The sequence below is a fragment of the Arachis hypogaea genome, chromosome 11 (genome assembly GCF_003086295.3).
Source record: "Arachis hypogaea cultivar Tifrunner chromosome 11, arahy.Tifrunner.gnm2.J5K5, whole genome shotgun sequence".
Taxonomy (NCBI): domain Eukaryota; kingdom Viridiplantae; phylum Streptophyta; class Magnoliopsida; order Fabales; family Fabaceae; genus Arachis; species Arachis hypogaea.
In genome coordinates this window covers 112,565,799-112,591,836 of record NC_092046.1, presented here as the reverse complement: position 1 = coordinate 112,591,836, position 26,038 = coordinate 112,565,799, and the positions used below count along the sequence as shown (strand labels likewise).

The 26,038-nt window shown below is 42.0% G+C and overlaps 1 non-coding gene across 1 annotated transcript; it reads left to right on the top strand.

Moving 5' to 3' along the window:
• The first annotated feature begins 1,618 nt into the window (after positions 1-1,618).
• Positions 1,619-1,725, top strand: LOC112725047 (small nucleolar RNA R71). Its single transcript, XR_003164178.1, has one exon. It is a non-coding gene; the product is annotated as a small nucleolar RNA R71 (small nucleolar RNA).
• The last annotated feature ends 24,313 nt before the right edge of the window (positions 1,726-26,038 follow it).

Genomic DNA, 26,038 nt, shown 5'->3' with positions numbered 1-26,038 from the left:
GAATGTGAGTTGTTCGTCATGTATCCTCAGTATTAGCTCTCCTCGCTCCACATCTATGAGCGCTCTGGCTGTAGCTAAGAATGGTCTTCCCAATATGATTGGGTGAAGGTGACTTTCTTCCATTTCCAGTATGACAAAGTCTGTGGGAAGGAAGTAGTTCCCAACCTTCACCAGCACATTTTCAACCACTCCTATTGCTTGTTTTTGAGTTTTGTCCGCCAGCCTGATGACTATGTCTGTGGGTATCAGCTCATTGATTTGCAGCCTCTTTATAAGGGATAAAGGCATTAAGTTGATGCTTGCTCCCAGATCACAGAGTCCTTTATCGAACATTGTTTCTCCTATGGCACAGGGGATGTGAAAACTCCCTGGGTCCTTCCTTTTTGTAGGCAGCTCTGGTTGAATGAGGGCACTGCACTCCTTATTCATCACTATGGTTTGTCCTCCCTTGAGTGAGCATTTCCTGGTCAGCAGCTCCTTCATGTACTTAATGTATGAGGGCATTTGTTGGAGGGCCTTGATGAATGGTATGTTTACATGGAGAGATGCAAATATGTCAAGAAACCTTGAGTATATTCTCTTCTCTACACCACCATTGAGTAATTGGGGAAAGGGTGCATAGAGTCTCAGCAGCTTCTTCTGTGTAATTGTGGTTTCTTGATGATTCTCTTCCTGCTTTCCTGCTGATGTATCTTCAAGTTGTTCTGATGGTTTGTTCGGCTCTTCCTCAGTCTCCTTATCACTTATAGTAACCATCTTGCAATCTTCCCATCTGACTTTCTTTGCTTCACCTCTCAGATTTTTCTTTGTGTCACTTGGGAAGCTATTAGTAGGTTTGGGAATCTTCTCAGATAGGTATCCCACTTGAATTTCCAGCCTCTTGATGGTGTTTCCCTGATTCTTGATATTGGCTCGCACCTCCTCTTTGAACACCTTGTTATCTTGAATCTCCTTGCATATGCCATCAAGTAGAGTCTCAATCCTTGATAGTCTTTCTTTCGATGATGGAGAGTTGAGATTGGAAGGATGAGAAGGGCCATTTTAACTTTGGTATGGATGTTGAGAAGTGTTGTTGGGTGGGTGTTGGTATGACCTTTGTGTGGAGTGTTGGTGAGTTGCATTTTTGTTGGGGTTATGGCGTCTCTGATCTTGGCCTTGGTCTTGTTGATTTTCCCACCCAAAGTTTGGGTGGTTCCTCCAACCAGGATTATATGTTTTGGAGTATGGGTCATGGTGCTGCCTAGGTGAATTCCCAATGTAGTTGGCTTGTTCCTGATCACCCTCTGCTTCTTCATTCACTCCTTCTTGGCTTGCTGCTGAAGTGGTGATTGCTGCTACTTGATTTCTCTCCATCTTCTTGGTGAGGTCAGCTAATTGCTTGGTAATCATCTTGTTTTGAGCTAGCAGTGCATCCACATTATTCAGCTCCATCACTCCTCTAGTGTTGTCTCTTTCAGAAGCATAGAAGTAGTCATTCTCTGCTACAGTCTCAATGACATCTATGGCTTCTTCAATGGTCTTCTTCTTGTTCAGAGATCCCCCGGATGAGTAGTCTACTGCCTTCTTTGATTCATACAAAAGACCTTCATAGAAAATGTGCAACTGCACCCATTCATTGAACATATCTGGCAGGCATCTTCTTGTCAAGTCTTTAAACCTCTCCCATGCTTCATATAGAGTCTCACCATCCTGCTGCCAGAATGTTTGTACCTCAGCTCTCAACCTGTTGATTCGTTGAGGAGGATAGAATCTTGCCAAGAAGTTATTCACCACATCTTCCTAGGTTGCTAAACTCTCCTTTGGAAAGGGTTCCATCCATTTAGATGCTTTGTCCTTGAGCGAGAAAGGAAACAGAAGTAGTCTATAGGTGTCAGGATGAACACCATTAGACTTCACAGTATCGCATATCCTCAGGAAGGTGGTTAGATGTTGATTGGGGTCTTCTTGGACACTTCCTCCGAATGAACAATTGTTCTGAACAAGGGTGATGAGCTGTGGCTTTAGTTCAAAGTTGTTGGCATGTATGGTTGGCCTTTGGATGCCACTCCCACAGTTTCCTAGGTTTGGGTTGATGTAAGAACCCAGAACTCTTCTCTCTTGCCCAGCCTGATGTGCTGGACCTTCTCTGCCATGGTTGTGAGCCTCTTCTTCATGATGATTTTCCATATTCTCATCCATGTCTGGTTCAAAGTACTCTTCCTCTTCCTCAGCACCAACTACTCTCTTTCCTCTTGCTTCCCTCCTTAATCTAAGGAAGGTCCTCTCAGGTTCAGAATCAAAGGAAGTTGAAGCCTCGCTTCTTCTACCTGTCCAAGGCACAAGCAAGAGAGATAGATGCAGACAGTAATTTCTACAGAAATACTGTTAGTGTGAGTGATGCAATATATCAAACAGTTAGTGGGTTAGTGACTGAATTATAAACAACTAAGAAAATGGGTAGGGGAAAGGGAAGAAAATAGCCAAACAAAAAGTAAATTACTCAAATGAACTTAAATAAAACAAAATAAAAACAAATACTCAATCTAGTTATCCACCAATTTAATCATTGTTGATACAAAATCAATCCCCGACAACGGCGCCATAAACTTGATGCACGGAAATTTGTCTCTCAACAAATTTCCTTCGGCAAGTATACCGAATTGTCGTCAAGTAAAAACTCACAGTATAGTGAGGTCGAATCCCACAGGGATTGATTGGTCAAGCAACTTTAATTGGAAGAATGTTCTAGTTGAGCTAAGCAAAAAGTGAATTGAGAATTGTAGGAAATTAAATGGCGGAAAAGTAAATAGCAGAAAATAAATGACGGGAAGTAAATTGCAGAATCTTAAATGGGGAAGGGAAGTTTAGCATGAAAGTAAATGGCATAAAGTAAAGATAATGGGTAAGATCAGAAATGGGGAATTCATTGAGCTTAGGAGATGTTGCATTCTCCGGATCAAGTTCATTTTCATCTCTTCCTCAATCAATGCATTCATTGATCTCCTTGGCAATCTTAAGTGATTGAATTCCAATTCCTTGGTAATTCAATCTCTCAAATCAGATCAATAGCCAATTCCTTGGTCTAATTGCTCATGAGAAGAGATGAAGTGTGGTCACTGATTATACCACATGTATTTCCAAATCAAAGTATTGGGAGAATTATATGTCACCGTATCCGCCCAAACCCCAATTTGGTCCAACATGAGAAAGCATTTCTAGCATGATCTCTTCATCCCTTTTCCAAAGTTCAGAAGAGATCCAAGTATGAATAGCTTCTTTTCCAAGATAACTACTCAATTGGATGAAGATTGAAACCTTTCTAGTAAAACCAAGAGAAAAGAAAGAAGAAGAATAATGAAAACTATTATTGATCCATCAAATTACAACAGAGCTCCCTAACCCAATGAAAGGGGTTTAGTTGTTCACAGCTCTGGGAAATGAAAGCAAAGATGGAAAGTACATTCTGAAAGTTAAACTAGAAGTGCAGAGAAAGTAAAATACAGAGAGTAATTCTAATAATGCCAAAAATCTCTTTTTTAGTTCAAAGCTCTCCCTATTTATACTACTCTTCTGATCTTCTAGTTGATTCTTCAAGTCTTGGATATGGGCCTTTGGATCTTGAGTTAAAGCAGTTATCTTCTTCAGTGGGCTCAGCTTTACTTGCAGAGAAAGTGTGAAGTAGGCAAGGACTTTAGCTTAGGGCGTTAGTGGTGTTAACGTTAAGTGAAAATGTGGGGTTGAGAACGTTAGTGACAATCACCTTTTTCACTAACGTTCCTAACCCAAAGTGGTCCATGTTAACTTCAATGTTAGTGGCACTAACGTGACCACTAACGTTGACCCTTGGCCCTTCGCAAATGTTACTGGGGTTTACCTTTTTCAATAACGTTAAGAGTTCCCCTTTCTCCCTACGTTAGAGTTCACGTTAGAATAGTTAACGTGGCCTTTAACGTAGGCTTGCCAAATCTTCGAGAGCGTTAGTGACACTTACTTTTGTTACTAACGCTTCAGAACGCCCCTACTTCCCTCGTTAGAGTTCATGTTAACTAGGTTAACGTGACTTCTAACGTGGTATTGATAGCCATCTCCAACGTTAGTGACCAAGGTGAGTGTCACTAACGTTGGCTCATCATCCCTCTTCTCCACGTTAGCTTCCACATTAATGTAATTAACGGAGCAACTAACGTGGCTCAATCCAACGTTAGTGACAAAGGTGAGTGTCACTAACGTTGGTGATTCTTGCTCCCTCCACGTTAACTAGGATAACGTGGCTTGATGAGCGGATATTTTATACGCTTTTTGGGGATAATTTCATATAGTTTTGAGTATGTTTTAGTTAGTTTTTAGTTTATTTCCAGTAGTTTTTAGGAAAAATTCATGTTTCTGGACTTTACTATGAGTTGTGTTTTTCTGTAATTTCAGGTATTTTTCTGGCTGAAATTGAAGGAGCTGAGCAAAAATCTGATTCAGGCTGAAAAAGGACTGCTGATGCTGTTGGATTCTGACCTCCCTGCACTCAAAGTGGATTTTCTGGAGCTACAGAACTCGAAATGGCGTGCTTCCAATTGCGTTGGAAAGTAGACATCCAGGGCTTTCCAGCAATATATAATAGTCCATACTTTGCACAAGAATTGACGACGTAAACTGGCGTTCAACGCCAGCCTTCTGCCCAAATCTGGCGTCCAGCGCCAGAAAAGGATAAAAAACTGGAGTTGAACGCCCAAACTGGCACAAAAACTGGCGTTCAACTCCACAAATGGCCTCTGCACGTGAATTGCTTAAAGTCTCAGCCCAGCACACACCAAGTGGGCCCCAGCACACCAAGTGGGCCCCAGAAGTGGATCTCTGCATCATCCATCATAGTCCACTCATATTTTGTAACCCTAGGCTACTGGTTTAGTATTTAAACAACTTTTAGAGACTTATTTTGTATCTCATGACATTTCAGATCTAAACTTTGTATTCTCTGACGGCATGAGTCTCTAAACCCATTGTTGGGGGTGAGGAGCTCTGCTGTGTCTCGATGAATTAATGCAAGTATTTCTGTTTTCCATTCAAACACGCTTGTTCCTATCTAAGATGTTCATTCGCGCTTAACTGTGATGAGGTGATGATCTGTGACACTCATCACCTTCCTCAACCATGAACGTGTGCCTGACAACCACCTCCGTTCTATATCGATTGAATGAGTATCTCTAGATTCCTTAATCAGAATCTCCGTGGTATAAGCTAGAACTGATGGCAGCATTCATGAGAATCCGGAAAGTCTAAACCTTGTCTGTGGTATTCGAGTAGGATTCAAGGATTGAATGACTGTGATGAGCTTCAAACTCTGAAGGCTGGGCGTTAGTGACAGACGCAAAAGGATAGTAAATCCTATTCCAACCGGATCGAGAACCAACCGTGATTAGCCGTGCTGTGACAGAGCGCGTGAGCGTAGTTTTCACTGGAAGGATGGAAGGTAGCCATTGACAACGGTGATCCACCAACACACAGCTTGCCATAGGAGGACGTGCGTGCGTGAACAAGAAGACAGAGGAAAGCAGAGATTCAGAAGACAAAGCATCTCCAAAACTCCAACATATTCTCCATTACTGCACAACAAGTAATTTTAATTTATGCTCTACTGGTTACTCACAATTCAATTGATAAACATAATTGACTTCCTGACTAAGATTTACAAGATAACCATAGATTGCTTCAAACCAACAATCTCCGTGGGATTCGACCCTTACTCACGTAAGGTATTACTTGGACGACCCAGTGCACTTGCTGGTTAGTGGTACGCGTTGTGAAAAGTGTGATTCGCAATTCGTGCTACCAAGTTTTTGGCGCCGTTGCCGGGGATTGTTCGTGTTTGAACAACTGACGGATTATTTTGTTGCTTAGATTAGGAAAAAAATCTTTCTTTTTGGTTTAGAGTCTTTTATTATTATCCCTTGTTAAAATACTTTAAATTTATAGCTCAGTTATTTAGAACGTGGTGTTTATGTTCATGATAATTGGCTATCATATTTTTTTAAAAACCTTTTTCAAAAATAATTTTTCTATTAAATCCTGTGCCAAACTTTAAGTTTGGTGTTTTCAAAAATAATCTTTCTTAAAATAAGGTCCCATAACTCATTTGGCTAGAACATTAATTTGATTGGGTTAGAATCTTTTATACTCTTTTCAAAACTTCTTTTTCAAAAATATTTTTTCTATTAAATCTTGTGCCAAACTTTAAGTTTGGTGTTTTCTTGTTGATTTCCCTTTGATTTTCGAAAATTTTGTTTGGTTTTCAAAAAATTTTAAGTTTGGTGTTCTTCCTTCATGTTCTTGTGTTCTTGTGAGTCTTCAAAGTGTTCTTGAGTTTTCCTTGTGTCTTGATCTTAAAATTTTTAAGTTTGGTGTTCCTTGGTGTTTTCCCTCCAAAATTTTCGAAAACAAGGAGCATTAGATCTAAAAATTTTAAATCTTGTACTATCTTATTGTTTTTCTCTCTCCTCACTAAATTCAAAAATATCTTTTCAAAATATCTTTTCTAACTTCCTATCTTTCAAATTTGTTTCAACTAACTAACTTTTTTTTTTCTTAACTTTTCAAAACTACCTAACTAACTCTCTCTCTCCTAATTTTCGAAAATATCTTCCTTCTTTTCAAAAATTTCTTTTTTTTTTAACTAATTATTTTTATTTTTTTTACGAAAAAAAAAATTTTAATTTTTTCAAAATTCAAATTCTTTTTAGTTATTTTATTTTATTTAAGTATTTACTTCTTATAAAATAAAATAAATAAAAAGGTAAATCAGTCCAAGTTATATCCATAGATCCATCATGGACATAAGTGGAGATGGACAGTCCAGGAGGACTTTGGGGTCATATTCTAACCCCTCTACTGCTTCATATGGGAGTAGCATCTGCATACCCTCCATTGGAGTTAGTAGCTTTGAGTTGAATCCTCAGCTCATTATCATGGTGCAGCAAAGTTGCCAGTATTCCGGTCTTCCACAGGAAGAACCTACAGAGTTTCTGGCACAATTTTTACAAATTGCTGACACAGTACATGATAAGGAAATAGATCAGGATGTCTACAGACTATTACTGTTTCCATTTGCTGTAAAAGATCAAGCTAAGAGGTGGTTAAATAACCAACCCAAGGCCAGCATAAGGACATGGAAACAGCTGACAGAAAAATTCCTGAATCAATATTTCCCTCCAAAAAGGATGACACAGCTAGGCTGGACATCCAAGGCTTTAAACAAGGAGATAATGAATCTCTTTATGATGCCTGGGAGAGATACAGAGAGATGCTACGAAAATGCCCCTCTGAAATGTTTTCAGAGTGGGTTCAGTTAGACATCTTCTACTATGGGCTTGCAGAAGGAGCTCAGATGTCTTTAGATTACTCAGCTGGTGGATCTATCCATATGAGAAAGACAATCGAAGAGGCTCAAGAGCTCATTGATACAGTTGCCAGGAATCAGCATCTGTATCTAAGCAGCAACCCTTCCATGAATGAAGAGGTTAAAACAGTAACTGCTGAATTCAGTACTGTAAAACAAGCTGCTGAATTCAATCAGCAATTAGATTTTCTAACAAAGCAGCTAGCTGAATTCAAAGACAGGTTACAGGAGACAAGGATAGCTAATATACATATGGAAGAACAGTTTAAGCAAACAAAGCAGCAGCTATCAAAGCAAATAGCAGAAGAATGCCAAGCAGTTCAATTAAGAAGTGGGAAAACATTAAATACCCCACCTCAAGGCATCAAAAATTCAAGAAATAAGCAACCCACCAAAGATTCCCCTGAGGACAGTAAGAGCCCAGGGAAAAATAATTCTGGCACTAAAACGCCAGAAAATAGGTGGAAGGCTGGCGCTGAACGCCCAGACCATGCCCAAAACTGGCGTTCAGCGCCAGAAACAAGGCAGGATTGGCGTTCAACGCCAGAAATGGGCAAGAATCTGGCGTTGAACGCCCAATGGGCAAATCCAGCGTTGAACGCCCAACAGGGGCACATTTCTGGCGTTCAGGCGCCAGGAACAGACAGTGAGTTGGCGTCTAACGTCACTCCAGCTTCTGACTCTGGTACCAATTGCCAGTGAGGGATCAGACACACACAAGTGCTGATAACAACCCCTCTAAAAAGGCTTCTTTAACCACTAAGGTTGAGGAATATAAAGCCAAGATACCTTATCCTCAAAAACTCCGGAAAGAGGAGCAGGATAAGCAATTTGCTCGCTTTGCAGATTATCTAAGGACTCTTGAATAAAGATTCCATTTGCAGAGGCACTTGAGCAAATACCTTCTTATGCCAAGTTCATGAAAGAGATCTTGAGTCATAAAAAGGAGTGGAGAGAAACAGAAAGAGTTCTCCTCACTGAAGAATGCAGTGCAGTCATTCTGAAAAGCTTTCCTGAAAAGCTTAAAGACCCTGGGAGTTTTCTGATACCATGCATATTAGAAGGTGATTGCACCAAGACAGCTTTATGCGATCTTGGGGCAAGCATCAACCTGATACCTGCATCCACTATCAGGAAGCTTGGCTTAACTGAAGAAGTTAAACCAACCCGGATATGTCTCCAACTTGCTGATGGTTCCACTAAATACCCATCAGGCGTGATTGAGGACATGATTGTCAGAGTTGGGCCATTCGCCTTTCCCACTGACTTTGTTGTGCTGGAAATGGAGGAGCACAAGAGTGCACTCTCATTCTAGGAAGACCCTTCCTAGCAACTGGACGATCCCTCATTGACGTCCAACAGGGGAAATAACCCTGAGAGTCAACGATGACGAGTTCAAGTTGAACGCTGTCAAAGCCATGCAGCATCCAGACACATCAACAGACTGCATGAAAGTTGACCTTATTGACTCTTTGGTAGAAGAGATCAACATGGCTGAGAGTCTCGAATCAGAGTTGGAAGACATCTTTAAAGATGTTCAGCCTGATTTGGAGGATTCAGGGGACATGAAAGAGCCTCTGAACTTTCTTCTGAAAGAGGAAAAACCTCCTAAACCAGAGCTCAAGCCACTGCCACCATCCTTGAAATATGCATTTCTAGGAGAAGGTGACACTTTTCCAGTGATCATAAGCTCTGCTTTAAATTCACAGGAAGAGGAAGCACTTATTCAAGTGCTAAGGACACACAAGACAGCTCTTGGGTGGTCCATAGGTGACCTTAAGGGCATAAGCCCAGCTAGATGCATGCACAAAATCCTATTGGAGGATAATGCCAAACCAGTGGTTCAACCACAGAGGCGGCTAAATCCAGCCATGAAGGAAGTGGTGCAGAAAGAGGTCACCAAATTACTAGAGGCTGGGATTATTTATCCCATTTCTGATAGCCCCTGGGTGAGCCCTGTTCAAGTCGTCCCAAAAAAGGGAGGCATGACAGTGATTCATAATGAAAAAAATGAACTGGTTCCTACAAGAACAGTTACAGGGTGGCGCATGTGTATTGACTACAGAAGGCTCAATACAGCCACCAGAAAGGATCATTTTCCTTTACCATTCATAGACCAGATGCTAGAGAGACTAGCAGGTCATGATTATTACTGCTTTTTGGATGGCTACTCAGGCTATAACCAGATTGCAGTAGATCCCCAGGATCAAGAGAAAACAGCATTCACATGTCCATCCGGAGTGTTTGCTTATAGAAGGATGCCCTTTGGGCTATGCAATGCACCTGCAACCTTCCAGAGATGCATGCTCTCTATTTTCTCTGATATGGTGGAAAAATTTCTGGAAGTCTTCATGGATGACTTCTCAGTATATGGAGACTCATTCAGCTCCTGTCTTGATCACCTGAAACTTGTTCTGAAAGATGCCAAGAAACCAACCTAGTTTTAAACTGGGAAAAGTGTCACTTCATGGTGACTGAAGGAATTGTTCTTGGGCATAAAATCTCAAACAAGGGAATAGAGGTGGATCAAGCAAAAATAGAGGTAATTGAAAAATTACCACCACCTGCCAATGTTAAGGCAATCAGAAGCTTTCTGGGGCATGCAGGATTCTATAGGAGGTTTATAAAGGATTTTTCAAAAATCGCAAAACCTCTAAGCAATCTGCTAGCTGCTGACACGCCATTTGTGTTTGACACAGCATGCCTGCAGGCGTTTGAAACGCTGAAAGCTAAGCTGGTCACAGCACCAGTCATTTCTGCACCAGACTGGACATTGCCATTTGAGTTAATGTGTGATGCCAGTGATCATGCCATTGGTGCAGTATTGGGACAGAGGCATGACAAGCTTCTGCATGTCATTTATTATGCCAGTCGCGTTTTAAATGATGCCCAGAAAAATTACACAACCACAGAAAAGGAATTACTTGCAGTGGTTTACGCCATTGACAAGTTCAGATCCTACTTAGTAGGATCAAAGGTGATTGTGTACACTGACCATGCTGCTCTTAAGTATCTACTCACAAAGCAGGATTCAAAACCCAGGCTCATCAGATGGGTATTGCTTCTGCAAGAGTTTGATATAGAAATAAGAGACAGAAAAGGGACAGAGAACCAAGTAGCTGATCATCTGTCCCGGATAGAGCCAGTGGAAGGGACGTCCCTCCCCTTCCTTGAGATCTCTGAGACGTTCCCTGATGAGCATCTATTTGCCATTCAGGAAGCACCATGGTTTGCCGATATTGCAAACTATAAAGCTGCAAGGTTCATACCCAAGGAGTACAATAGAATACAAAAAAAGAAACTAATTACTGATGCAAAGTACTACTTGTGGGATGAGCCCTATCTCTTTAAGAGATGTGCAGACGGAATTATCCGTAGGTGTGTCCCCAGAGAGGAAGCACAGAGAATCCTATGGCATTGCCATGGATCTCAATATGGAGGCCATTTCGGAGGTGAGCGAACAGCCACCAAGGTCCTCCAATGTGGCTTCTATTGGCCCACACTCTATAAAGATTCCCGAGAGTTTGTACGTAATTGTGACAGTTGCCAAAGAGCTGGTAATCTGCCTCATGGTTACGCCATGCCTCAACAAGGAATCTTGGAAATAGAGTTGTTTGATGTATGGGGAATTGACTTCATGGGACCTTTCCCACCATCATACTCAAACACTTATATTCTGGTGGCAGTTGACTATGTATCAAAATGGGTTGAGGCTATTGCCACACCCACCAATGATACTAAAACAGTGCTGAAGTTCCTCCAGAAACATATCTTTAGCAGGTTTGGTGTCCCTAGAGTGTTAATCAGTGATGGGGGCACTCACTTCTGCAATAAACAGCTTTACTCTGCCATGGTTCGGTATGGAATTCGCCACAAAGTGGCCACTCCATATCATCCACAAACCAACGGGCAAGCTGAAGTCTCTAACAGAGAATTAAAGAGAATCCTGGAACGGACAGTAAATACCCGTAGAAAGGATTGGGCAAGAGCTTGGATGATGCTCTGTGGGCTTACAGAACAGCATTCAAGACCCCTATAGGGACCTCTCCATACCAACTCGTGTATGGTAAGGCATGCCACTTGCCCGTGGAACTGGAACATAAGGCCTACTGGGCAACCAGATTCCTAAACTTAGATGCCAAATTAGCAGGAGAAAAAGATTGCTCCAGCTAAATGAGCTAGAGGAATTCAGATTCACAGCTTTCGAAAATGCCAAGCTTTATAAAGAAAAATAAAAAAAATGGCATGACAGAAAGCTGTCATCTAGAATCTTTGAACCAGGACAGAAGGTCCTGTTGTTTAACTCTAGACTCAGGCTATTCCCCGGGAAACTGAAATCCCGGTGGAGGGGACCATACGTGATTACAAGTGTGTCACCATATGGTTATGTGGAGCTTCAAGATATTGATTCTGATAAGAAGTTCATTGTCAATGGACAGAGAATCAAGCATTATCTTGAAGGCAACACTGAGCAAGAATGCTCAAGGCTGAGCTAGATTAAAAGCTCAGCAAGGTCCAGCTAAAGACAATAAAGAAGCGCTTGCTGGGAGGCAACCCAGCCATGGGGCAACAATCCTCTAAGCATTTTGCCCTATTTTTATTTGTTTATATAAAGTTCACTGACACTAAGGTAAAGAATCTTTTGCATAAGTTTACAGGGTTACAGAAGGAATCTACACACAAAACAGAGATAGGGAGCTTACTGGCAAGAAAACGCCAGTGAAGGCCATTTTGGGCGTTCAGCGCCCAAAATGGGCATCCAGTGGGCGCTGAACGCCAGTAAGGATAGCTATCTGGCGTTCAACGCCAGAAAAGGGCAACAAATGGGCGTTGAACGCCCAGGATAGCAGCATTTGGGCATTGAACGCCCAAAACAGGAGTGTTTGGGCGTTCAAACGCCAGGATGGTGGGGAGGAGCTCTCCTTCTACCCATCTCCTTCTTTTTCTTTTGCTTGAGGACAAGCAAAGCTCTAAGTTTGGTGTGCTTATCCGTGATCACTAAGATCATGGCCCCTAAAGGAAAACAACCCACTCCAAGAGGAGCAAGGGCGTGATTTAAAGGAACTGAAGCGCCAGAAATTCTCTCTTGAAGGACCAAGCACCTCACAGACTAGAGGAACATCCACTTCCCAAACCTCAAGGTTGTTGAGTTCTAATCTTAGCCTTAACTCTGTGATAACTGTTCTTATTTTAATTTTACCTTAGGAGTCGTATAGTAGTAATTAGTCTATTTTGATTTTATCTCCAATTAAGCTATAGTTTATTTTTCTCATCATCAGCAAACATGAATAAAATAGTAGATCTTTTAAATAAGAAGCAATAAAATTCGAGTTTTAATAAGAGAAATTCTAATTAGTTAAATGTGGTGGCAATGCTTTCTGTCTTCTGAATGAATGCTTGAACAGTGCATATATCTTTTGAATTTGTTGTTTAAGACTGTTAAATATGTTGGCTCTTGAAAGAATGATGAACATGAGACATGTTATTGAGAATCTGAAAAATCATAAAAATGATTCTTGAAGCAAGAAAAAGCAGCAAAGAACAAAGCTTGCAGAAAAAAAAAAAAGAGAGAAAGAAAAAAGAGAAAGCAAGCAGAAAAAGCCAAAGCCCTTAAAACCAAAAGGCAAGGGTAATAAAAAGGATCCCAAGGCTTTGAGCATCAGTGGATAGGAGGGCCAAAAAGGAATAAAATCCTGGCCTAAGCGGCTAAATCAAGCTGTCCCTAACCATGTGCTTGTGGCGTGAAGGTGTCAAGTGAAAACTTGAGACTGAGCGGTTAAAGTCAAGGTCCAAAGCAAAAAGAAGAGTGTGCTTAAGAACTCTGGACACCTCTAATTGGGGACTTTAGCAAAGCTGAGTCACAATCTGAAAAGGTTCACCCAGTTATGTGTCTGTGGCATTTATGTATCCGTAGTAATACTGGAAAACAAAGTGCTTAGGGCCACGGCCAAGACTCATAAAGAAGCTGTGTTCAAGAATCATCACACTGAACTAAGAGAATCAATAACACTATCTGAATTCTGAGTTCCTATAGATGCCAATCACTCTGAGCTTCAATGGATAAAGTGAGATGCCAAAACTGTTCAGAAGCAAAAAGCTACTAGTCCCGCTCATCTAATTAGGATCTGAGCTTCAATCAAAAACTCTGAGATATTATTGCTTCTCAACCTATTAGTCTTCTATTTTATTTGTCTAGTTGCTTGAGGACAAGCAACAGTTTAAGTTTGGTGTTGTGATGAGCGGATATTTTATACGCTTTTTGGGGATAATTTCATATAGTTTTGAGTATGTTTTAGTTAGTTTTTAGTTTATTTCCAGTAGTTTTTAGGAAAAATTCATGTTTCTGGACTTTACTATGAGTTGTGTGTTTTTCTGTAATTTCAGGTATTTTTCTGGCTGAAATTGAAGGAGCTGAGCAAAAATCTGATTCAGGCTGAAAAAGGACTGCTGATGCTGTTGGATTCTGACCTCCCTGCACTCAAAGTAGATTTTCTGGAGCTAAAGAACTCAAAATGGCGTGCTTCCAATTGCGTTGGAAAGTAGACATCCAGGGCTTTCCAGCAATATATAATAGTTCATACTTTGCACAAGAATTGACGATGTAAACTGGCAATCAACGCCAGCCTTCTGCCCAAATCTGGCGTCCAGCGCCAGAAAAGGATCAAAAACTGGAGTTGAACGCCCAAACTGGCACAAAAACTGGCGTTCAACTCCACAAATGGCCTCTGCACGTGAATTGCTTAAAGTCTCAGCCCCAGCACACACCAAGTGGGCCCCAGCACACCAAGTGGGCCCCAGAAGTGGATCTCTGCATCATCCATCATAGTCCACTCATATTTTGTAACCCTAGGCTACTGGTTTAGTATTTAAACAACTTTTAGAGACTTATTTTGTATCTCATGACATTTCAGATCTAAACTTTGTATTCTCTGACGGCATGAGTCTCTAAACCTCATTGTTGGGGGTGAGGAGCTCTGCTGTGTTTCGATGAATTAATGCAAGTATTTCTGTTTTCCATTCAAACACGCTTGTTCCTATCTAAGATGTTCATTCGCGCTTAACTGTGATGGAGGTGATGAGTTGTGACACTCATCACCTTCCTCAATCATGAACGTGTGCCTGACAACCACCTCCGTTCTATATACGATTGAATGAGTATCTCTCAGATTCCTTAATCAGAATCTCCGTGGTATAAGCTAGAACTGATGGCAGCATTCATGAGAATCTGGAAAGTCTAAACCTTGTCTGTGGTATTCCGAGTAGGATTCAAGGATTGAATGACTGTGACGAGCTTCAAACTTCTGAAGGCTGGGCGTTAGTGACAGACGCAAAAGGATAGTAAATCCTATTCCAACCGGATCGAGAACCAACCAGTGATTAGCCGTGCTGTGACAGAGCGCGTGAGCGTAGTTTTCACTGGACAGATGGGAGGTAGCCATTGACAACGGTGATCCACCAACACACAGCTGCCATAGGAGGACATGCGTGCGTGAACAAGAAGACAGAGGAAAGCAGAATTCAGAAGGCAAAGCATCTCCAAAACTCCAACATATTCTCCATTACTGCACAACAAGTAATTTTAATTTATGCTCTACTGGTTACTCACAATTCAATTGATAAACATAATTGACTTCCTGACTAAGATTTACTAGATTGCTTCAAACCAACAATATCCGTGGGATTCGACCCTTACTCACGTAAGGTATTACTTGGACGACCCAGTGCACTTGCTGGTTAGTGGTACGCGTTGTGAAAAGTGTGATTCGCAATTCGTGCTACCATGGCTTTTAACGTAGCCAATATGAGGTTAGTCCAACGTTAGTGACAAAGGTGAGTGTCACTAACGTTTGCATCATCTTCTTCTTCCACGTTAGAGCTCACGTTAACTAAGTTAACGTGGCTCTTAACGTGGCCAATTGCCCCTTTTGGAACGTTAGTGGCACTTACTTTTACTACTAACATTGGAGTCCTACTTCTCTTCCACGTTAGCTTCCACGTTAACATAGTTAACGTGGCAACTAACGTGGGCTATGATGGCTCACGAAGGCGTTATTGGCAATCACTTTTCTCATTAACGTTGCAAGCTAGCCTTCATTCCACGTTAGTGGTCACGTTAGCTAGACTAATGTGGCTGCTAACGTGGTTCTTCCTTGCTTCCTTTATCCTAAAATCAAGCAATAAAGTGCATCAAAGCTCTGATCCAAGTTATGAGACATGCATTATTCAATTTATCCGTTAATTCATGCATAATTCTCATGAAATCATGTAAAATTCACAATGTTTGCTTGAATCAAGATGTAAGTGATTATTTACCCAAAACTTGCTTTTTTCCTAAGAAAATGCATGAAACTACCTTTAAACCTTAAAGAAAAGGTCAGTGAAACTGGCCAAAATACCCTGGCATCAAGCCAGCTTCAAACCAGCTAGTAGTGCCTCATATTCGGCTTGGTTATTTGAAGCAGGGAACCCGAATTTGAGGAAAAGTTTGATTTGGGTTCCTGATCGCTTTTTATTATCACGCATGCGCCACTTCCGGTTTTGTTTGAGGAACCGTCTACATAGAGACTCTATTCTGTAGGGATTTCTGGGGTATCCGTAAACTCTACAATGAAGTCGGCCAGATACTATGATTTGATGGCTGTCCGAATTTCATATTGAAGGTCAAATTCGGACAACTCGACTGCCCATTGTAAGATTCTTCCTGCTAAGTCTGTCTTCTGTAGAATGCCTTTTATGGGCTGGTTGGTCCGAACCCTGATGATATGGCCTTGGAAATATGGGCGAAGTCATCGGGATGTTAGTATGAGAGAATAGGCGAATTTTTCTATTTTTGGTAGTTTAGTTCGGACCCTTGTAGTGATTTGCTAATGAAGTATATAGGTTGTTGTCCACTGTCGTCCTCTCGGACTAGTGCTGAGGTTACTGCCCGATTGCCTACTGCGAGGTACAATATAAGTGGCTTTCCTTCTCGTGGCCGAGTTAGAATAGGTGGTTTTCCCAAGAACCTTTTTAAATCCTGGAAGGCCTGCTCGCACTCTGCTGTCCATTCAAACCTCTTTCCCTTCTTTAGAGTGGCGTAGAAAGGGAGAGATCTTATTGCTGACCCAGCTAGAAATCTGGACAAGGCTACCAATCTTCCGTTGAGTTGTTGTACCTCTTTGACACAGGTCAGACTCTTTATGTTAAGTATAGCCTGGCATTTATCCGGGTTTGCCTCGATTCTTCTTTGTGTGAGCATAAAACCCAAGAATTTGCCAGCTTCTACTGCAAAAGTGCATTTTGCAGGGTTAAGTCACATACCATGGCTTCTTATAGTGTCGAATACTTGGGCGAGGTCGGACAGTATGACTCCTCACTTTGTGTCTTTACCAACATGTCGTCCACGTAGACTTCCATGACTTTCCCGATGTGGTCTGCAAAGACTTTATTCATTAATCTTTGATAAGTGACCCCTGCATTTTTGAGTCTGAATGGCATGACGACATAGCAGTAGTTTGCTTTTAGGGTTAAGAATGAGATTTTTTCTTGATCAGGTGGGTACATTGGGATTTGATTATATCCCGAATAAGCGTCCATAAATGAGAGGTATTTGTATCCAGAGGAGGCATCTACCAGAGCGTCGATACTTGGGAGTGGATAAGGATCTTTTGGGCAAGTTTTGTTGAGATCGGTGTAGTCGGTGCACATCCGCCACTTCCCATTTGATTTTTTCACCAAGACGATGTTAGCTAGCCATAGTGGGTACTTGACTTCCCTTATGAATCCTGCCTCCCTTAGAGCTTGTACCTACTCTTCCACAGCTTGGGATCGTTCTGGCCCAAGCTTTCTACATCTCTGCTGTACTGGCCGAGATCCTGGGTATACTGCCAGCTTGTGGCACATCAGTTTGGGGTCTATGCCTGGCATGTCTGCGGCCTTCCATGCGAAGAGGTCGACATTATCTCTTAATAACTGTATGAGTGACTCTTTTACATCTCCTTTAAGGATTGTGCCGATATTGGTTGTTTTATCTGGGACATCTCCGATTTGGACTTTTTCTATTTTGCCTTTGGATTGTGGATGAAGTTCTTCCCGCCCTCGAACTCTCCCGAGTTCGATGGTGTGGAATTCTTCTCCTCTGCCTCTAAGGTTTAGACTTTCGTTGTAACAGCGGCGTGCCGTCTTCTGGTATGCTTTTATCATAGCTATCCCTTCTATGGTTGGGAACTTCATGCACAGATGTGGAGTCGAGACTACTGCGCCGAGCTGATTTGACATTGTCCGACCTATTAGGGCATTGTAGGTTGAACTCACGTTGACCACGATGTAGTCTATGTTGAGTGTCCTTGATCGGTTTCCTTTTCCAAAGGTTGTGTGCAGTGAGATGTACCCAAGTGGTTGGATTGAGTGTCTCCCAGCCCGAATAGGCTGTTCGGATATGCTCTGAGTTCTTTTTCATCCAGGCCGAGTTTGCCAAAGGCAATTTTGAACAAGATGTCAGCTGAACTTCCCTGGTCTACTGGTGCACGAATTGCGAATCACACTTTTCACAACTCGTACCACTAACCAGCAAGTGCACTGGGTCGTCCAAGTAATACCTTACGTGAGTAAGGGTCGAATCCCACGGAGATTGTTGGTTTGAAGCAATCTATGGTTATCTTGTAAATCTTAGTCAGGAAGTCAATTATGTTTATCAATTGAATTGTGAATAACCAGTAGAGCATAAATTAAAAGTTACTTGTTGTGCAGTAATGGAGAATATGTTGGAGTTTTGGAGATGCTTTGTCTTCTGAATCTCTGCTTTCCTCTGTCTTCTTGTTCACGCACGCACGTCCCCTATGGCAAACTGTGTGTTGGTGGATCACCGTTGTCAATGGCTACCTTCCGTCCTTCCAGTGAAAACTATGCTCACGCGCTCTGTCACAGCACGACTAATCACCGGTTGGTTCTCGATCCGGTTGGAATAGGATTTACTATCCTTTTGCATCTGTCACTAACGCCCAGCCTTCAGGAGTTTGAAGCTCGTCGTAGTCATTCAATCCTTGAATCCTACTCGGAATACCACAGACAAGGTTTAGACTTTCCGGATTCTCATGAATGCTGCCATCGTTCTAGCTTATACCACGGAGATTCTGATTAAAGAATCTAAGAGATACTCATTCAATCGGATATAGAACGGAGGTGGTTGTCAGGCACACGTTCATGGTTTGAGGAAGGTGATGAATGTCACTGATCATCACCTTCATCACAGTTAAGCACGAATGAACATCTTAGATAGGAACAACGTGTTTGAATAGAAAACAGAAATACTTGCATTAATTCATCGAGACACAGCAGAGCTCCTCACCCCCAACAATGGGGTTTAGAGACTCATGCCGTCAGAGAATACAAAGTTTAGATCTGAAATGTCATGAGATACAAAATAAGTCTCTAAAAGTTGTTTAAATACTAAACTAGTAGCCTAGGGTTACAAAATATGAGTGGACTATGATGGATGATGCAGAGATCCACTTCTGGGGCCCACTTGGTGTGCTGGGGCCCACTTGGTGTGTGCTGGGGTTGAGACTTTAAGCAATCCACGTGCAGAGGCCATTTGTGGAGTTGAACGCCAGTTTTTGTGCCAGTTTGGGCATTCAACTCCAGTTTTTGATCCTTTTCTGGCGCTGGACGCCAGAATTGGGCAGAGGACTGGCGTTGAACGCCAGTGTACGTCGTCTATTATTGTGCAAAGTATGGACTATTATATATTGCTGGAAATCCCTGGATGTCTACTTTCCAACGCAATTGGAAGCACGCCATTCGAGTTCTGTAGCTCCAGAAAATCCACTTTGAGTGTAGGGAGGTCAGAATCCAACAGCATCATCAGTCCTTTTTCAGCCTGAATCAGATTTTTGCTCAGCTCCTTCAATTTCAGCCAGAAAAATACCTGAAATTACAGAAAAACACACAACTCATAGTAAAGTCCAGAAATATGATTTTTCCTAAAAACTACTAGAAATAGACAAAAACTAACTAAAACATACTCAAAACTATATGAAATTATCCCCAAAAAGCGTATAAAATATCCGCTCATCACAACACCAAACTTAAACTGTTGCTTGTCCTCAAGCAACTAGACAAATAAAATAGAAGACTAATAGGTTAGAAGCAATAATATCTCAGAGTTTTTGAATGAAGCTCAGATTCTAATTAGATGAGCGGGACTAGTAGCTTTTTGCTTCTGAACAGTTTTGGCATCTCACTTTATCCATTGAAGCTCAGAGTGATTGGCATCTATAGGAACTCAGAATTCAGATAGTGTTATTGATTCTCTTAGTTCAGTGTGATGATTCTTGAACACAGCTTCTTTACGAGTCTTGGCCGTGGCCCTAAGCACTTTGTTTTCCAGTATTACTACCGGATACATAAATGCCACAGACACATAACTGGGTGAACCTTTTCAGATTGTGACTCAGCTTTGCTAAAGTCCCCAATTAGAGGTGTCCAGAGTTCTTAAGCACACTCTTCTTTTTGCTCTGGACCTTGACTTTAACCGCTCAGTCTCAAGTTTTCACTTGACACCTTCACGCCACAAGCACATGGTTAGGGACAGCTTGGTTTAGCCGCTTAGACCAGGATTCTAGTCCTTTAGGCCCTCCTATCCACTGATGCTCAAAGCCTTGGGATCCCTTTTATTTGCCCTTGCCTTTTGGTTTTAAGGGTTACTGGCTTTTTCTGCTTGCTTTTTTTTTTTTTTTTCTGCAAGCTTTGCTCTTTGCTGCTTTTTCTTGCTTCAAGAATCATTTTTATGATTTTTCAGATTATCAATAACATGTCTCATGTTCATTATTCTTTCAAGAGCCAACAATTTAACAGTCTTAAACAACAAATTCAAAAGACATATGCACTGTTCAAGCATTCATTCAGAAGACAGAAAGCATTGCCACCACATTTAACCAATTAGAATTTCTCTTATTAAAACTCGAAATTTTATTGCTTCTTATTCAAAAGATCTACTACTTTATTCATGTTTGCTGATGATGAGAAAAATAAACTATAGCTTAATTGGAGATAAAATCAAAATAGATACTAATTACTACTATATGACTCCTAAGGTAAAATTAAAATAAGAACAGTTATCACAGAGTTAAGGCTAAGATTAGAACTCAACAACCTTGAGGTTTGGGAAGTAGATGTTCCTCTAGTCTGTGAGGTGCTTGGTCCTTCAAGAGAGATTTTGCGCTTTAGTTCCTTTAAATCACGCCCTTGCTCCTCTTGGAGTGGGTTGTTTTCCTTTAGGGGCCATGATCTTAGTGATCACGGATAAGCACACCAAACTTAGAGCTTTGCTTGTCCTCAAGCAAAAGAAAAAGAAGGAGATGGGTAGAAGGAGAGCTCCTCCCCACCATCCTGGCGTTTGAACGCCCAAACACTGCCTGTTTTGGGCGTTCAACGCCCAAATGCTGCTCTCCTGGGCGTTCAACGCCCAGTTGTTGCCCTTTTCTGGCGTTGAACGCCAGATAGCTATCCTTACTGGCGTTCAGTGCCCATGGATGCCCATTTTGGGCGCTGAACGCCCAAAATGGCCTTCACTGGCATTTTCTTGCCAGTAAGCTCCTTATCTTGTTTTGTGTGTAGATTCCTTCTGTAACCCTGTAAACTTATGCAAATGATTCTTTACCTTAGTGTCAGTGAACTTTATATAAACAAATAAAAATAAAAATAGGGCAAAATGCTTAGAGGATTGTTGCCCCATGGCTGGGTTGCCTCCCAGCAAGCGCTTCTTTATTGTCTTTAGCTGGACCTTGCTGAGCTTTTAATCTAGCTTCAGCCTTGAGCATTCTTGCTCAGTGTTGCCTTCAAGATAATGCTTGATTCTCTGTCCATTGACAATGAACTTCTTATCAGAATCAATATCTTGAAGCTCCACATAACCATATGGTGACACACTTGTAATCACGTATGGTCCCCTCCACCGGGATTTCAGTTTCCCGGGGAATAGCCTGAGTCTAGAGTTAAACAACAGGACCTTCTGTCCTGGTTAAAGATTCTAGATGACAGCTTTTGTCATGCCACTTTTTTTATTTTTCTTTATAAAGCTTGGCATTTTCGAAAGCTGTGAATCTGAATTCCTCTAGCTCATTTAGCTGGAGCAATCGTTTTTCTCCTGCTAATTTGGCATCTAAGTTTAGGAATCTGGTTGCCCAGTAGGCCTTATGTTCCAGTTCCACGGGCAAGTGGCATGCCTTACCATACACGAGTTGGTATGGAGAGGTCCCTATAGGGGTCTTGAATGCTGTTCTGTAAGCCCACAGAGCATCATCCAAGCTCCTTGCCCAATCCTTTCTACGGGTATTTACTGTCCATTCCAGGATTCTCTTTAATTCTCTGTTAGAGACTTCAGCTTGCCCGTTGGTTTGTGGATGATATGGAGTGGCCACTTTGTGGCGAATTCCATACCGAACCATGGCAGAGTAAAGCTGTTTATTGCAGAAGTGAGTGCCCCCATCACTGATTAACACTCTAGGGACACCAAACCTGCTAAAGATATGTTTCTGGAGGAACTTCAGCACTGTTTTAGTATCATTGGTGGGTGTGGCAATAGCCTCAACCCATTTTGATACATAGTCAACTGCCACCAGAATATAAGTGTTTGAGTATGATGGTGGGAAAGGTCCCATGAAGTCAATTCCCCATACATCAAACAACTCTATTTCCAAGATTCCTTGTTGAGGCATGGCGTAACCATGAGGCAGATTACCAGCTCTTTGGCAACTGTCACAATTACGTACAAACTCTCGGGAATCTTTATAGAGTGTGGGCCAATAGAAGCCACATTGGAGGACCTTGGTGGCTGTTCGCTCACCTCCAAAATGGCCTCCATATTGAGATCCATGGCAATGCCATAGGATTCTCTGTGCTTCCTCTCTGGGGACACACCTACGGATAATTCCGTCTGCACATCTCTTAAAGAGATAGGGCTCATCCCACAAGTAGTACTTTGCATCAATAATTAGTTTCTTTTTTGTATTCTATTGTACTCCTTGGGTATGAACCTTGCAGCTTTATAGTTTGCAATATCGGCAAACCATGGTGCTTCCTGAATGGCAAATAGATGCTCATCAGGGAACGTCTCAGAGATCTCAAGGAAGGGGAGGGACGTCCCTTCCACTGGCTCTATCCGGGACAGATGATCAGCTACTTGGTTCTCTGTCCCTTTTCTGTCTCTTATTTCTATATCAAACTCTTGCAGAAGCAATACCCATCTGATGAGCCTGGGTTTTGAATCCTGCTTTGTGAGTAGATACTTAAGAGCAGCATGGTCAGTGTACACAATCACCTTTGATCCTACTAAGTAGGATCTGAACTTGTCAATGGCGTAAACCACTGCAAGTAATTCCTTTTCTGTGGTTGTGTAATTTTTCTGGGCATCATTTAAAACGCGACTGGCATAATAAATGACATGCAGAAGCTTGTCATGCTCTGTCCCAGTACTGCACCAATGGCATGATCACTGGCATCACACATTAACTCAAATGGCAATGTCCAGTCCGGTGCAGAAATGACTGGTGCTGTGACCAGCTTAGCTTTCAGCGTTTCAAACGCCTGTAGGCATGCTGTGTCAACCACAAATGGCGTGTCAGCAGCTAGCAGATTGCTTAGGGGTTTTGCGATTTTTGAAAAATCCTTTATAAACCTCCTATAGAATCCTGCATGCCCCAGAAAGCTTCTGATTGCCTTAACATTGGCAGATGGTGGTAATTTTTCAATTACCTCTATTTTTGCTTGATCTACCTCTATTCCCTTGTTTGAGATTTTATGCCCAAGAACAATTCCTTCAGTCACCATGAAGTGACACTTTTCCAGTTTAAAACTAGGTTGGTTTCTTGGCATCTTTTCAGAACAAGTTTCAGGTGACAAGACAGGAGCTGAATGAGTCTCCATATACTGAGAAGTCATCCATGAAGACTTCCAAAATTTTTCCACCATATCAGAGAAAATAGAGAGCATGCATCTCTGGAAGGTTGCAGGTGCATTGCATAGCCCAAAGGGCATCCTTCTATAAGCAAACACTCCGGATGGACATGTGAATGCTGTTTTCTCTTGATCCTGGGGATCTACTGCAATCTGGTTATAGCCTGAGTAGCCATCCAAAAAGCAGTAATAATCATGACCTGCTAGTCTCTCTAGCATCTGGTCTATGAATGGTAAAGGAAAATGATCCTTTCTGGTGGCTGTATTGAGCCTTCTGTAGTCAATACACATGCGCCACCCTGTAACTGTTCTTGTAGGAACCAGTTCATTTTTTTCATTATGAATCACTGTCATGCCTCCCTTTTTTGGGACGACTTGAACAGGGCTCACCCAGGGGCTATCAGAAATGGGATAAATAATCCCAGCCTCTAGTAATTTGGTGACCTCTTTCTGCACCACTTCCTTCATGGCTGGATTTAGCCGCCTCTGTGGTTGAACCACTGGTTTGGCATTATCCTCCAATAGGATTTTGTGCATGCATCTAGCTAGGCTTATGCCCTTAAGATCACCTATGGACCACCCAAGAGTTGTCTTGTGTGTCCTTAGCACTTGAATAAGTGCTTCCTCTTCCTGTGAATTTAAGCAGAGCTTATGATCACTGGAAAAGTGTCACCTTCTCCTAGAAATGCATATTTCAAGGATGGTGGCAGTGGCTTGAGCTCTGGTTTAGGAGGTTTTTCCTCTTTCAGAAGAAAGTTCAGAGGCTCTTTCATGTCCCCTGAATCCTCCAAATCAGGCTGAACATCTTTAAAGATGTTTTCCAACTCTGATTCGAGACTCTCAGCCATGTTGATCTCTTCTACCAAAGAGTCAATAAGGTCAACTTTCATGCAGTCTGTTGATGTGTCTGGATGCTGCATGGCTTTGACAGCGTTCAATTGAACTCGTCATCGTTGACTCTCAGGGTTATTTCCCCCTGCTGGACGTCAATGAGGGATTGTCCAGTTGCTAGGAAGGGTCTTCCTAGAATGAGAGTAGCACTCTTGTGCTCCTCCATTTCTAGCACAACAAAGTCAGTGGGAAAGGCGAATGGCCCAACTCTGACAATCATGTCCTCAATCACGCCTGATGGGTATTTAGTGGAACCATCAGCAAGTTGGAGACATATCCGGGTTGGTTTAACTTCTTCAGTTAAGCCAAGCTTCCTGATAGTGGATGCAGGTATTAGGTTGATGCTTGCCCCAAGATCGCATAAGGCTGTCTTGGTGCAATCACCTTCCAATATGCATGGTATCAGAAAACTCCCAGGGTCTTTAAGCTTTTCAGGAAAGCTTTTCAGAATGACTGCACTGCATTCTTCAGTGAGGAGAACTCTTTCTGTTTCTCTCCACTCCTTTTTATGACTCAAGATCTCTTTCATGAACTTGGCATAAGAAGGTATTTGCTCAAGTGCCTCTGCAAAAGGAATCTTTATTTCAAGAGTCCTTAGATAATCTGCAAAGCGAGCAAATTGCTTATCCTGCTCCTCTTTCTGGAGTTTTTGAGGATAAGGTATCTTGGCTTTATATTCCTCAACCTTAGTGGTTAAAGAAGCCTTTTTAGAGGGGTTGTTATCAGCACTTATGTGTGTCTGATCCCTCACTGGCAATTGCGTACCAGAGTCAGAAGCTGGAGTGACGTTAGACGCCAGCTCACTGTCTGTTCCTGGCGCCTGAACGCCAGAAATGTGCCCCTGTTGGGCGTTCAGCGCCAGATTCTTGCCCATTTCTGTCGTTGAACGCCACCCTGCCTTGTTTCTGGCGCTGAACGCCAGTTTTGGGCATGGTCTGGGCGTTCAGCGCCAGCCTTCCACCCATTTTCTGGCGTTTTAGTGCCAGAATTATTTTTCCTGGGCTCTTACTGTCCTCAGGGGAATCTTTGGTGGGTTGCTTATTTCTTGAATTTTTGATGCCTTGAGGTGGGGTATTTAATGTTTTCCCACTTCTTAATTGAACTGCTTGGCATTCTTCTGCTATTTGCTTTGATAGCTGCTGCTTTGTTTGCTTAAACTGTTCTTCCATATGTATATTAGCTATCCTTGTCTCCTGTAACCTGTCTTTGAATTCAGCTAGCTGCTTTGTTAGAAAATCTAATTGCTGATTGAATTCAGCAGCTTGTTTTACAGTACTGAATTCAGCAGTTACTGTTTTAACCTCTTCATTCATGGAAGGGTTGCTGCTTAGATACAGATGCTGATTCCTGGCAACTGTATCAATGAGCTCTTGAGCCTCTTCGATTGTCTTTCTCATATGGATAGATCCACCAGCTGAGTAATCTAAAGACATCTGAGCTCCTTCTGCAAGCCCATAGTAGAAGATGTCTAACTGAACCCACTCTGAAAACATTTCAGAGGGGCATTTTCGTAGCATCTCTCTGTATCTCTCCCAGACATCATAAAGAGATTCATTATCTCCTTGTTTAAAGCCTTGGATGTCCAGCCTTAGCTGTGTCATCCTTTTTGGAGGGAAATATTGATTCAGGAATTTTTCTGTTAGCTGTTTCCATGTTCTTATGCTGGCCTTAGGTTGGTTATTTAACCACCTCTTGGCTTGATCTTTTACAGCAAATGGAAACAGTAATAGTCTGTAGACATCCTGATCTATTTCCTTATCATGTACTGTGTCAGCAATTTGTAAAAATTGTGCCAGAAACTCTGTAGGTTCTTCCTGTGGAAGACCGGAATACTGGCAACTTTGCTGCACC